The sequence below is a fragment of the Phyllostomus hastatus genome, unplaced genomic scaffold (assembly GCF_019186645.2).
Source record: "Phyllostomus hastatus isolate PE091 unplaced genomic scaffold, TTU_PhHast_1.1 phas_contig_86, whole genome shotgun sequence".
In the NCBI taxonomy this organism is placed as follows: Eukaryota; Metazoa; Chordata; class Mammalia; order Chiroptera; family Phyllostomidae; genus Phyllostomus; species Phyllostomus hastatus.
In genome coordinates this window covers 94407163-94421591 of record NW_025333977.1, presented here as the reverse complement: position 1 = coordinate 94421591, position 14429 = coordinate 94407163, and the positions used below count along the sequence as shown (strand labels likewise).

Here is a 14429-nt window from a genome sequence, read left to right as displayed (position 1 = left end):
TCAATATTAACAGATTAAACACAGGATTTAATAGTACCTACTTATTTTATCCTTAGTTATTTGAACAAGTTCTGTTTTCAAAAGTATAATTGAAAACTTATCCTCAGCTACCTGAACAAGTTCTCAGTTTTCTCTTTAAAAAAGTATAACTGAAAAAGAAATATACACCATGTTAACCATGTGTACTTGGAAACTGGCCTATCGCAAACATCACAGAAACATAGGAACTCCTATTCATTTGTTCACTAGATATACTCCAACTACAAACTCACTGTAACTTTATGAATTTGGTATTAAATGTCACAAAGTCCAGAAGAAGAACTCTCTCTTTGAATAACTGGTAAACCAAGAATCAAGGCCCTAAGGGAAACACCATACACAGGCACCCTTCCTTTAGTAAAAGTATGCTTATAGAGAGAAGCTGACGTCACAAAGTTTTGAACGCCAACATTCCATACGTTAACACCTCATGCCAACAAGACTTCTCATTAGTTTGAGGACAACTGACAGTACCAAATGATGACAGTACTGAAGCTCAGTACTAAGTCTAAGTAACAATGGAGTGTTTAGTGAAAACACAAAATTCACTAAATTTAGGTTAATATCTTTCACCAAACCCTGAATGTGGGTTTAACATATATTACAGGTCAAAAACATTTTAAGGTTCACTTTTTCACAATGTAAATCAGTGTTCTCTGTAAATCAGATTTAAAAGCCAAGGATTGAAAGAACTGCCTTAAATCAATACCCTAAATAGGAGACCATAAACAAAACTTTTCATTTATATATATGTATAAAACATAAAAGTGAGTATGAGTGTGTTTTACAAATGCCACAGAGCATCTGGAAAAGTTGACAAGTTCTAACCTGCTTTAAAAATCATTATTCACTGCCTTTATTATTCACTGCCTTCATCCCAATCTAACTTCATTTGATGTTATTCTTTTGGATAACCCTACAAAAACAAAACCCCCCAGAGCAAATTCTTGTACATTTCAATATCCTGCCTACTTATAAGAGCGGAAGAGTCGAACTGAGCAGGGGAAAAAACGTGACGTGCGCAACCTTGATCCAAAACACAGCTCGTCGTAGTCTAATTTTAGGCCTAACCATTTTTATTGTCTTTTTACAGGGGTTAAAAAAGAAAACTATAGAGCACTTGTAAAGCAGAACTGAAATAATTATGTCAATGGGAGTTGGCATTATTTATGAAGGAGGAAACAAATCACGCTCAATCCAGAGTATTCCCATTTAAATTAAGATACAAGAAAGAGTACAACCCTATAGCAACTGACATTGGCAATTACTTTTAACACTTCAGTTCTTGCATGAACTTTATCTTTACAGAATTAGTCAAAAGGTTAAGTCCACTGAGAAATTTGTGGGAACGTTGTGTGTGTGTGTGTGTGTGTGTGTGTAAGCGCGCTCTTGTGTGTGTTGTTTTGAAGAAAACCAAACATGGTTAAAAGTCAGTCTACACCTAAATTACCTAAAGAAGCAAATAGTCACCTTCTGGCTGAAGATTAGACAAAAATCACGAAAAGATCCCAAAGTCCCATTCTTAAGGGCAGGCCCTGAAACACTCGGAAAACTATACACTTTCACGAATGTGAAATATGGAAGAGATTAGATTTTAGTTTAGAAATAATACTCGAGACAATATGCCTAAGCAGTAAAACTGGGATGAACAGAGGGGGGGCTAGGGAGGAGGGGCTGGAACTCGGTAGGACAGGAAAAATCCGAGAATAAAACCCGAGACGTCTGGTCGAACGCTGAAGTAAAGGGAGAAAAAGGAGGCTGAAACGCGAGGGAAGGAAGACCAAGAGAGAACAGAGCCTGCGGCGCGACACGGGTCAGGGCAGGGCTGGATCCAGGAAGAGTTAGCCCTTACCGGCCCAGCAAGCTTCCCACTTCGGGCAAAAGCGGAGAAAAAAACAGCCCTAGGGAGCAGACAATGAGCCACCGCCCCAGGACCCGCGGCTTCAGGCACGCAGGTGGCGGCGGCCCCGGCCCTGAGAAGAGGAGGTCCGCTGCCCCGGGCCGCCAGCGCCTGCCAGGCCGCGGAGAAGGAAGAAGGAAGGAGAGCGACGGCCTCGCATCCCGGCCAGCGTGCACACTTACCCCTGGCGAGGAAAGGTCCCCGCCCAGCGAGGTGCCTCCGTCCGAGGTCCCTGCAAGCTGCGGCGCCGCCCGGGCGAGCGCGCGGGGCGGGGTGGGGTGGGGACGGAAGGGGGAGCGGGACGGGAAGACTAGTCGGGCTGCAGCGCAGCCGCCGCTACCGCTAGGCCGAGCAAGCGGACGCCGGGAGGGGAGGGGAGGGAGAGTTCGGCAATGGCGACGGCCCGCGCTGGAGGGGAAGCGGAACAACCGCCGTCCCAGCGCGTGGCCACAACCCTGGGGGAGGGCCAAGGCAAAGAGCGAGGAGGGGCGGAGCCAGGACACCCCCTGCCGGCCTGAAGCCTGGAGCTCCAGGGGGCGGAGATTGACCCTGCCTCCCAATGGGCGGGCGCTGTTGGGGGCCGCTGGGAGTTGTAGTTGGAAATATGAACAACCTTTCTCTTTTTTTTTCCAGGGTGGGGTGAGGTATGCTTTATATTGAGATAGCCAGCCGGTTCCTCATCTAATTCAACTTCGCCTCTCTCAGTTTCGTACCAACCAAAGATGCTGACAGATGACTGCTATCACAAGAATCTGCTCCAGGACATTTGTGGGAATTTATTCATTATCCATTATCCATGTTGCTTTTTACCTACAAACTCTTCTATATTATGCTGCTAAATTAAGTCCTACCTCCTTTCAAATTAAGGCCTCCATGTTTTATCCTCGGAGGAGTTATCAGTGTATCCACTAATACTACAAGTATTTGTCTAATACGTACCAGAAGTCCTCAGAGATATAATGGTGAACACGAGTCACTGTTTATGTAGTTTACAAATATTAAAACACAGTAATAGCCCTGGCTGGTGTGGCTTAGTGGATTAAGTGGCTTCCTGCAAACCAAAGAGTCTGCGGTTCCATTCCCAGTCAGGTCACAAGTCTGGGCTGCAGGCCACTTCCCCAGTAGGGGGAGCATGAGAGGCAACCACAAGTTGATGTTTCCCTCTCTCCCTCCCTTCCCCTCTCTGAGAATAAATGAATAACTATTTTAAATAAATAATACTATATCTGGTATGAGGAGAAACTGGGGAGATTACTTTGGATAGCTTGACCAGAGAAATAATCTTTTCTTTACCCTCACCTGAGGATATGTTTATTGATTTCAGAGAGAGGGGAGAGGGGAGAGAGAAGAAAATCAGTGTGAAAAAGGAACAGCCATTGGTTGCCTCCTGCATATGCAGGACCAGGGATTGAACCTGCAACCTAGGTATGTGGCCTGACATACTAGGAATGGTATGGAATGGGAAACATTTCTGTGCACAGGAGGACTCTCCAATCAACTGAGCAACCTGGCCAGGACCAGAGAAGTCATGTTCAAGGAGGTAACATTTAATCTGATAACAGAGAGCGCTACAAGCAGCACCAGGAAGAAAGTATCTCAAGCAAAAGGGGGAAGAAAAGGCTTGCTAAATTCAGTTAAGGAGGCCTGTGTACCTGAAACTTAGGGAAAGAAGGGTAGTGTAGGATGAAAACACTAGAGTAAACAAGATTCAAGCTAGGAAGGATCTTTGAATGCCATGGTAAGGAATTTGAACTTTATTTCAAAAAATTATTTAAGTAGGGAAGCAATGTTATCTGGATTACACTTCAAGATCACTAGATTTCTATGTGAAGAACAGAGTACAGAGATGCAAGGATAGAAGGGAAATTACCTAGGTAGCCAGTAATCATGACTGATACAAGGGAGATAGCAGTGGAAATAGAGAAAAGTAAACAGATTGCCCTTATTTACAGTGTAGAGCAAAAAACTCAATTGATATGAGGAGGACAAGTTAAAAGGAATCAAAGAGCAACATGGTGCATTATTGGATAACCTTCAAAAACAATCTCATTATGAAAAACATAAAAATGCTAGATAAACTAGAACATCTTTTCAAAGGCATAACTAAGCTTTCAAGAAAGAGAAATACCTCTGATAGTCTTCCAAACTCCACCCTCAGCCCAAAGAGGAAGCAAGAAACCAGAGTAGTAATCAGGACAATGAAGCCATGGTGTATCGAAGCCATGTAAAAGGTATCTACTTATCTCAGAAATCTCTTTTGTTTCACGGATTGCAAAAGAGACAGGACCCCAAAGACAGTGCTAACTCCTTGAGCATGTAGGACTAATTCCCAAGCAATTAGGATTGTGTCCCGGGAAACTCAAAGGGCTATACCCTCCAAAAACAGACTGGGGAAAAAATTGCTGTAGGCATCCAGGGAGACAACATTTCCATGTTTTAGCCTGGACTTGGCAAGGAGGGGGTAACAAATTTCCCTTTAGAATGCATAACCACAAAGTTTCCTTAATATGAGTTGGAAAGTTCAAATTTCCAGTTCCTACACTATACATGAAATCTGAAGTCAAGAAAGTGGTCCCAGGCTGTTAGTACTTAGAGGCCTGGAAGAACAAATACAAACCCTCGCTGCACAGGTTGACTCAACCCAGGTCTGAAAGACTTTCTTTTTTTTTTTTATATATTTTATTGATTATGCTATTACAGTTGTCCCATTTCCCCCGTCTCTCCCCTCCACCCTGTACTCCCTCTCCCACCCACATTCCTCCCCCTTTAGTTCATGTCCATGTGTCATACTTATGAGTTCTTTAGCTTCTACATTTCCCATACTATTCTTGCCCTCCCCCTATCTATTTTCAACCTACAATCTATGCTACTTATTCTCTATACCTTTTCCCCCTCTCTCCTCCTCCCACCCCACTGTTGCTAACCCTCCATGTGACCTCCATTTCTGTGGTTCTGTTCCTGTTCTAGCTGTTTGCTTAGTTTCTTTTGGTTTTGCTTTAGGTGTGGTTGTTAATAATTGTGAGTTTGCTGTCCTTCTACTATACATGTTTTTTCTTTATCTTCTTGTCTTAGATAAGTCCCTTTAACATTTCATAAAATAAGGGCTTGGTGATGATGAACTCCTTTCACTTGACCTTATCTGAGAAGCACTTTATCTGCTCTTCCATTCTAAATGAAAGCTTTGCTGGATAGAGCAATCTGGGATGTAGGTCCTTGTCTTTCATGACTTGGAATATTTCTTTCCAGCCCCTTCTTGCCTGTAAGGTCTCTTTGGAGAAATCAGCTGACAGTCTGATGGGAACTCCTTTGTAGGTTACTGTCCCCTTATCTCTTGCTGCTTCTAGGATTCTCTCCTTCATTTTTACCTTGGCTAATGTAATTATGATGTGCCTTGGTGTGTTTCTTCTTGGGTCCAACTTCTTTGGGACCCTCTGAACTTCCTGGATTTCTTGGAAGACTATTTCTTTTGCCAGATTGGGAAAGTTCTCCTTTATTATTTGTTCAAATACGTGCTCAATTTGTTGCTTTTCCTATTCCCCTTCTGGTACCCCTATAATTCGGATGTTGGAATGTTTTAAGATGTCCTGGAGGTTCCTAAGCTTCTCCTCATTTTTTTGAGTTCTTATTTCATCATGCTTTCCTACTTGGTTGATTCTATCTTCCTTCTAGTCCATTGTATTGTTTTGAGACCCAGTTTCCTTCCCTTCACTATTGGCTCTCTTCCGTGTATCTTCCTGCATCTCTTTTATGGTATCCTGCATCTTTTCATCTAATTTTTGGCCAAAATCAACCAATTCCGTGAGCTTTCTGATCACCAGTGTTTTGAACTGTGCATCTGATAGGTTAACTATTTCTAGGTTGCTCAAAAGGATGAGTTCTAGAGCACTGGTTTGTTCTATTTGAGCCATTGCTCTCTCTCTCTCTTTTTTTTTTTTTGGTCTGGTCGCTCTTGTTACGGTGAGGGGCGGAGCCTTAGGTGTTCACCGGGGCTGGGCACCCCAGTCTCTAGACAGTGACGTTATATGTGGGGGCAGGTGTGGGAGCGGGGACGGGAGGGAACAATGTCGGTAGTTCCGTTCTTCTGGGATCTCAGTCCCTTCTCTGGGATCCTGGGCTGCGAGCTCTGCCCTGGTCCACAATCGCTGCCTCACTGGGTCCGCCAGCCGCAGCTTGCGTACTCAGGGACCACCATTGCGATCTTGCGTGCCGGATGGCTTTCCACTGATTTCGCGCCAAGTTTTCCCCGACCTCCATGTGCTGCCAACCCACGCTGGCCTGGCTCGTCCTCTCAGCCCCGCTTACCAGTATGGATGTACGGGTCAACTTCAACTTCTTGACTTTCCAACCTCCATTCAGATAAATCCTCTATCAGTTCTGAGTGTTATTTTAGCTGTAAATTGTCGTTGTTCTAATCTTGGTTGTAATCTCGCTTCCTCTAAGCGAGTAGGTACGGTGCGTCCACCTATTCCTCCATCTTGCCGGAAGTCTGAAAGACTTTCCACAGATAAAAAGGGTATCAAACCAAAAATATAATTACAATATTCCTAAGGAAAATAAGCCACCATAAGTAAATACAAACCACATCCAGAATAATGAAACTCATGAACTTTTTTTAACTTTTTGAATATATGAACATACTATGTATGTATGTATGTGAATACTGTGTATATTTTTAAAAAGATTTTATTTATTTTTAGAGAGGGGAGGGGAGGGAGACAGGGAGAGAAGCATCAATGTGTGAGAGAAACATTTATTGGTTGCCTCTTGCATGTCCCAAACTGGGGACCTGGCCTGCATGCAATGCAGGCATGTGCCCTGACTGGGAATCAAACCAGTGACCTTTACATTTGCAGGCCTCGCTCAGTCCACTAAGCCACACAGCCACGGTGCCCATGAACTTTAGATATTACAATTGTTATTTATAGAATAAAATAAGTTTAATAAAATGATTAAACTAAGTAAGACATGAACATGAAACAACAATCTTTTAAATTATATTTTATTGATTATGCTATTACAGTTGTCCTGATTTTTTCCCCCTTTGCCACCCTCCACTTAGTGCCCCCTACTCCCCAAGCAGTCCCCCCACCATTGTTCATGTCCATGGGTCATATATATAAGTTCTTTGGCTACTCCATTTCCTATACTGTATTTTATATCCCTGTTGGGAGCTACCCTGCCTGGTTTCAGGAGCTATAATCCCCCCATGGCTAAGGCTGAGTGAGAGACCTTCAGACCAGAAGCCACTAAGGAGACAAAGCTTATCTCCCTGTCAGGAACACCACTTCTGCTCCTTTTTCCATAACTGGGCCCCAAAGCTTGATCAGTTAGCCAATGACAAGTAAGATTCCCCAAGGGGGGAATAATCTAAGACAGGCATGATCACGTGGAGGCCCCAGGGCAGGACTTGGGGGGCTATGGAGAAAGGGGGTGTTGGACCCTTGCCCCTAGGCTTTGATATAGCCTGAGTCCTCATTTTGCCTGTGAGAAGTCTCCTAATCTCTTAGCTATCTTGCCTCCTCTGCCTGACTTAATCCTGAAACAATGACAGAGGGTGGTGCAGCCCTGTGCAGGAAAGGATGAGCTCCCCAGGTAATCAGGCCTGAGAAAGGATATGTAAAATCCCGTGAAAACTGCTTTGCTAAGAATGCTCTTAATTAAATGATAAAGGTCGGAGCAGGAAATGAGTTTGTTTCCCAAAGTTTTGTAGCCCTTTAGCTAACAGACCCTGACTCAGAATAAGCCCTTGCAGTTCTTTGTATGCTATCTATTGTTTGATCTTTACTGCCTGACAATGATTAATTAACTTTACCTGTATTCTTGTGCAAATTAAAGCCAATAAAAAATCAGTAAAGGAAAGTATCGGTGCTCTCCCCTAGAGAGAGTGGCCAGGCCGCTCTGAGGCACCCTCCCCTTGAGAGAGTAGCTGTGCCATCCCTTTTCTTCTATAGGACTCAATAGTCCTTGTGAATTTGTCTTGTATCTCATCCATAACACTGCGGACACTGAGGGCCGGTGTCTGCATCACATCCCCATAGTTAGTCTGTAACTACCAATTTGTACTTCTTACTCCTATCACCTCTTTACCCATTCTTCCCGCCCCCCTCCCATGTGTCAACCTTCTGGTAACTGACTTCTTTTCTCTTCCTTTCAAGAGTCTCTATTTTAACCTTTGCCCTTTTAATAATGATGTGTCTTGGAGTGGTCCTCTTTGCAGCCACTATGATTAGAATTCTCTGTGCTTCCTGCACTTGCAAGTTTATTTCCTTCACCAAATTAGGGAAGTTTTTCTTTCACTATTTTTTTCACATAGATTTCCAATTTCTTGCTCTTTCTCTTGTCCTTCTGGCACCCCTATGAGGCAAATATTGGACCTCTTGAAGTTGTCCCAGAGGCTGTTTATGTAACAGGGTGCAGCCAATGGGGGACCCCCAAATGGGGATTTGTAATGGGGTCCAGAACTCAGGGTGTCCAGGAAATATTAGAAAAATACATATATAGGATGTCCTCACCCCCACAAGTCTGAACTGGGAGATGGGACACATGGAGCAGGGCCATTGAGAGTTGTTCTGCAGAACAACAGTTTTGCAAATAACCTCAGGCATGGTCATTTAACATACCTATAACTTTTAACTGGTTTCATGGATATGTTAAATAGCTGTGGCCCTGCTTTGAGCCAGGGGGATGGAAGTGACTTCAACCTATGATGCCACTGGGAGGCAACTCCCCCTGGTTACAGCGCCTGCGTAAGACCTTGGAGATGATTGGCTCCATGCCATGGGGGCCATGCCTGCCCGGACTTACTATGGCAGCCCAGTAAAGCTGGAAGAATACAGGAATGCTGGCAGGTGTAACTGATTGTGGGAGGAGTCGGAAATGATGCTGCAGAGGAAGATTGGTGCTGGGATTTAAACCCAGGTGTGGCAGTGGTGTTGGGACTTTCTTTTTTGGGACCACGTGGCTTTGGCAAAAGTTGGGACCATGCAACTTTAGGATGCTCCCTTTTTGCTACATGGCTTAGAAAATGGGAGAGGCTTTACCTGGAAGAAAAGGAGTGAAGGGACTCTTGCTGGTGTGCCATGAGAAGGTGCCACATGGTTTTGGATTAACTGGAGATCGCAGTGGAGACACAGCTGATCACGCCGGGAAACTGAGCCACAGACTTCTACTTCTTTTCCTAAGATATGGTACTCCAGACTAGGGCAGAGGGAGAAGGAAGGACTGTGTGTATTTGTGGGTATTCTAAAGGACTTTAGTATTTTAATGAAGACATTAAATCATTACTCTAAGTCTATTTAACTTTTTAAATAAATAATTCTTTTTCTTTTCACTAGTCTCTGTCATTGAGAGACATCTTTCCCTGGCAGTGGGCAAGGTGAACCTAGTACAGGGTTGGGGAACCCCTGGAGCAAAAGGGGGGGGGTCCTTTTGGCAATAGTATATCGTTCACCCTTCCCCCACCTGGGTCTGTTTTGTAATATTTATACTATCCTCATTTTTTTGGATTCTTTTTTCTTCTTCTTGTTCTACATGGTTGTTTTCTGGTTCCCTTTGTTCCAAATCATTGATTTGATTTTTGGCTTCATTCATTCTACTCTTGTTTCCCTGTAAATTGTTCTTTATTTCAATTAGTGTATTTGTTTCTGATTGGGTCTTTTTTATGCTTCTGAGGTCCTCACTAAGTTCCTTGAGCACCCATATAAACAATGTTTTGAACTCTGCATCTGACAGATAGCTTATCTCCATTTTGTTTAGCTCTTTTTCTGGAGTTTGATCTGTTCTTTCATTTGGGCCATATTTCTTTGTCCCTTCACTTTGGGAGCCTCCCTGTGTTTGTTTCTATGTATTAGGTGGAGCTGCTTTGACTCTATGTCCTAATGTAGTAGAAGGTATCCTGTAGGGTCCAGTGGCACAGCCTCCCCTATCACCCAACCTTGGTACTCAAGGTGCACCCTTCATGTAGGTTGAGTACACACTCCTCTTGTAGTTGAGTCTTGGTTGATGTTGGCAGGTCAACGGGAGGAATTTGCCCCAGCCAGTCAGCTGCAAGGATTGGGTGTGACCACTGACCACCAACCTCCACCCTCTGTGGAGGATCAACTGTGCAGGGGCAGGGTGGTGGTATTTCAACGTGGTTTGTAGCTGTCTACTGGGTGTGTTGGCCTTGGGGTTTTCCGGGTGGTACAGGCCAGGGTAAACCCCCATCTGTGTTTTGCCAGGGGCATCCTTCCTGAGCTGCAAAGCAATCTGAGATGGCTGATACTTGTGCTTGACTTGGAGATTAGGGGAGAAGGCAAACTGTGACTCTAACCTGGCTGCTGCTAGGGCTCACTGAAGCCTGCTGTTGCTTATTTGATAGGATTTAGGAGCCAAGATCAGCCATTCTTATGGGAAAGTAGCTTGGCTGGGCCAGTAAGTTGGGTAGGATTGAGCCTCTGTGGATCTCCAAGGTGGGTCACACTGGGTTAGCCAGATTGATGGAGATTCAGATGTGGCACCAGCCCACTGGCTCTGTCGGGGGAGGACTCAGCAGAGGGACCATGGCCTCTGCTCACCACGATGCCAGACACTTCAGTCTCTCCCTGTATACATAACCCTGGTGCCCTTCAAGCTGCCACCCCAGTGCTGAAGCTCAGAGGGAGTGAGTCTGAGATGGGTCCATGTGTGAGTTCCCCAAAAGGAACTGCTTAGTGCTCTAATAGCCTCCTCCACCGACTCAATCCCCTGCTGGTTTTTGCAGCCAGAAATTGTGGGGACTTATCTTCCTGGCACTGGAATCCTGACCTTGGAGGCATGGTATGGGTCTGGGACTCCTTACTCCTGAGATATGCCTCCCAAATTTTTATCCACATGGGTGTGGGGCCATTCTGTTCCACATTCATGCCCTTCCTACAAATCTGGATGGAGTGGTTTCTTCAATTCCATAGTTGTCAGACTTCCATTCAACTCTATTTCACAGTTGTCAGGCTTCCATTCAGCTAGATTTCTGACATTCCTAAGTCATGCTTGTCCTAGAATTTAGTTGTAATTTTAATGTGGGTATGCAAAGAGGTGAGCCATGCCTGACTACATTGCCATCCTGACTGGAAGCCAGAATCTACTTTTTAAAGCTGATCAAGTGTATTTGAAAAGGAACTGAGTAGAACTTCAAGAAATAAAGAATATAATACTTGAGGCCCTTGCCAAGTGGCTGAGTTGGTTGGACTATCATCCTGATGGGCGAAGGTTGTGGGTTTGATCCCCAATCAGGGCACATAGAGGAATCAACCAGTGAGTATATAAATACCTGGAACAACAAATTGATCTCTCTCTCTTTCTCTCTCAAAATCAATAAAAATATGTTTTTTAAAAAATAATATAATAATTTAAACAAAAGCCAATGTTTGGGTTAAATCATAGATCATACACAGTTAAAGAGGTAATTAGTAAAGTGGAAGACACAGCTAAAGAAATAACTGAGAGCAGCCTAGAGATAGGGAAAATATGAAAGGAAGATGAAGAGACATGTTGATAGACTGTGATTACCATAAACCTAATGAGAATTCCAGGAGAAAGAAGAAAACAAAAATGGCAGTTTTTGATCAGATAATATGATCAGAACTTTCCAGAATTGATTAAAGACAAGAACCCTCAGATTCAGGAATCAGTGAATCGTAACCAGGCTAAATAAAAGAAATCTTCTCAAGCACATCAAAGTGAAACTGCAGAATACCAAAGGTAAAGCCACTAGAAAGAAAAGACATACTTTATTAAAAAATTAAAAAAAAACAGCTATTAAATCCACCACAAATTTCTCAACTGCAGCAATATTGTCCATCGACAATGAAACAATTATCTTCAAATTATCAAGAGAAAATAACCAAATTTAGAAATGTACACCCAGCTAAATTATTAGACATATGAGTGAAGGGTAAATAAAGATATCATCAAACAAAAACAGATACATCACCAACAACAGAGACCTACTGAAGGAACTCCTTAAAAACATATACCTCAGCCCTGGCTGGTGTAGCTCAATGGATTGAGTGCAGGCTGTGAACCAAGCATTGCAGGTTTGATTCCCAGTCAGGGCACATGCCTAGGTTGCAAGCCATGGCCCCCAGCAACCGCACATTGATGTTTCTGTTTCTCTCTGCCCTCTCTCCCCCTTCCCTCTCTAAAACTAAGTAAAATTAATTTTTTAAAAAAAGCCCTTACCTTTAAAACAAAAAACAAAAAAACATATACTTCAGAAGGAAACTGATTCCAAAAGTAAGGTGCAAGATGCAAAAAATCAGGTTAATAATTAAACCTACCATCTTATCACTGATTATGACAATGCATACTTAGTCCATATTATTTCACTGTCTCCCAGCCTACCAAACCCTTCCATATTCAATAACCTGACAATAGCATATTTTGTGATTTAGGTGTTGGTCACTTCACTCCAATGTCTTTAACTCCATATCAGTCAGAATCAATTATCAACATATAGATGAGTATCTTGAAAAAAAAATAAAATTTCTGACTAGAATAACCATTAAACTCATTATATTCTGAAATAATTAGTGCTGCAATACATCTTTCTAGTTCCTAAGCCATGTATTTACCAATTTCCATAAGAAATGGCTGAAATAGCTAAGCTGCTGGTAGAGTGGCTGAAACACACACACACACCCACACACCCCTCTGCTCTCTCACCTTTAATTGAGTTATCCTATCTATTATTTTCACCCAAAAGAACATAATAACACAGTATGTTAGTGGCTCAGTGGATTGAGTGCCAGCCTGTGAACCAAGGGGTCACCAGTTCAATTCCCAGTCATGGCACATGCCTGTGTTGTAGGCCAGGTCCCCAGTTGGAGCATGCGAGAGGCAATGAAGTGATGTATCTCTCTCACATCAATGTTTCTCTTCTTCTCCCTTCCTTACCCTCTCTCTCTAAATATAAATAAACAAAAAAAATTAAGTGATAAAAATTAAATACTGAAACATAAAAACCAAGAGAACAGTACCCATTTTCTTGGCCTTAAAACAAAAAGGCAATGTACAGAAATACAAAACTGATTTTAATAAAGTGCTTATTCACTTTTAAAATAGTAAAAAGTGATAATATAAGGAGTTAAAAATCAGAAATGTTATCAAGTAATGTTTTTCAAGTGTATTTTATTGATTATGCTATTAGAGTTGTCCCAATTTCCCCCCTTTGCTCCTTCTGCCCGGTACCCTTGCTTCTCTCTAGCAAGACCTCCCTCCTTAGTTCATGTCCATGGGTCAGGCATATGTTAAGTTCTTTGGCTTCTCCATTTCCTATACTATTCTTAAACTCCTCCTGTCTATTTTGTATGTACCAATTATGCTTCTTATTCTCTGTACCTTTCCCCCGCTTCACCCCTTGCTCCCTCCCAACTGATAACTCTCCAAATGATCTCCATGTCATTGATTCTGTTCCTGTTCTAGTTGCATGTGTAATTTGTTTTGGTTTTTTAGATGCAGTTGTTGATAGTTGTGAGTTTGTCATTTTAATGTTCATATTTTTTATTTTCTTTTTCTTAAGTCCCTTTTAACATTTCAGGTAATAATGGCTTGATGATGAACTCCTCACCAAGCTAAAGATGAGCTTTAGCTTGTCTGGGAAGCACTTCATCTGCTCTTCCATTCTAAATGATAGCTTTGCTAGATACAGTAATCTTCACTGTAATTCCTTGTTTTTCATCACTTTAAATACTTCTTGCCAGTCCCTTCTTGCTTGCAAGGTTTCTTTTGAGAAATCAGCTGAGAGTCTTATGGGAAGTCCTTTGTAGGTAATGCTCTTTTCTCTTGCTGCTTTTAAGATTCTCTTCATTTTTAAAATAAAATTTTATTTATTTCTAGAGAGAAGGGGAGGTATGGAGAGGGAGAGATACATTGATATGTGAGAACTGTATCGATTGGTTGCCTCTCACACGGCCCCAACTGGGGACCTGGCCCACAGCCAGGCATGTGCCCTGATTAGGAATTGAACCACCAACCTTTAGGTTTGAAGGCCAGCACTCAATCCACTGAGCCACACCAGCTAAGGCAATATTCACTCTTTAACCTTTGGCATTTTAATTATGATGTGTCTTGGTGTGGCCCTCTTTGGATCCAACTTGTTTGGGACTCTCTGTGCTTCCTGGACTTGTATTTCTATTTCTTTTGCCAAATTAGGGGAGTGTTCTTTCATTATTTTTTCAGATAAGTTTTCAGTTCCTTGCTCTTCCACTTCTGACATCCTTGATTCAGATGTTGGCACTTTTGGAGATGTCCGTCTTCTATATTCTTTTTCTTTCTTTTTAATTCGTGTTTCTTCATTCTTGTTCTGGTTGAATGTTTATTTCTCCCTAATGTTCCAAATTAACTTGAATCCTAGCTTTCTTCCCTGTAGATTTTTATTTCACTTAATGTAGCCTTCATTTCTTCCCTTGTTTTTGCTGCACTCAAACATTTCTCTGAGCATCCTTATCACCAGTGGTTTGAACTCTTCTCCATC

At 42.6% G+C, this 14429-nt stretch overlaps 1 protein-coding gene across 3 annotated transcripts in view; it reads right to left on the bottom strand.

Annotated features, from left to right (window-relative positions):
• The window catches only part of PAK2 (p21 (RAC1) activated kinase 2), a 91093-nt gene extending 88719 nt beyond the window's left edge, over window positions 1-2374 (bottom strand). For 2 of the 3 annotated variants that reach the window (XM_045851066.1, XM_045851064.1), the window contains exon 1: window positions 2122-2374. The gene's annotated coding sequence lies outside the window, so the exon portion shown is untranslated. Of the gene's footprint in view, window positions 1-1891; window positions 2083-2121 lie in introns of those variants that run through there. The other variant, XM_045851065.1, reaches the window with a different exon arrangement.
• Window positions 2375-14429: the final 12055 nt, after the last annotated feature.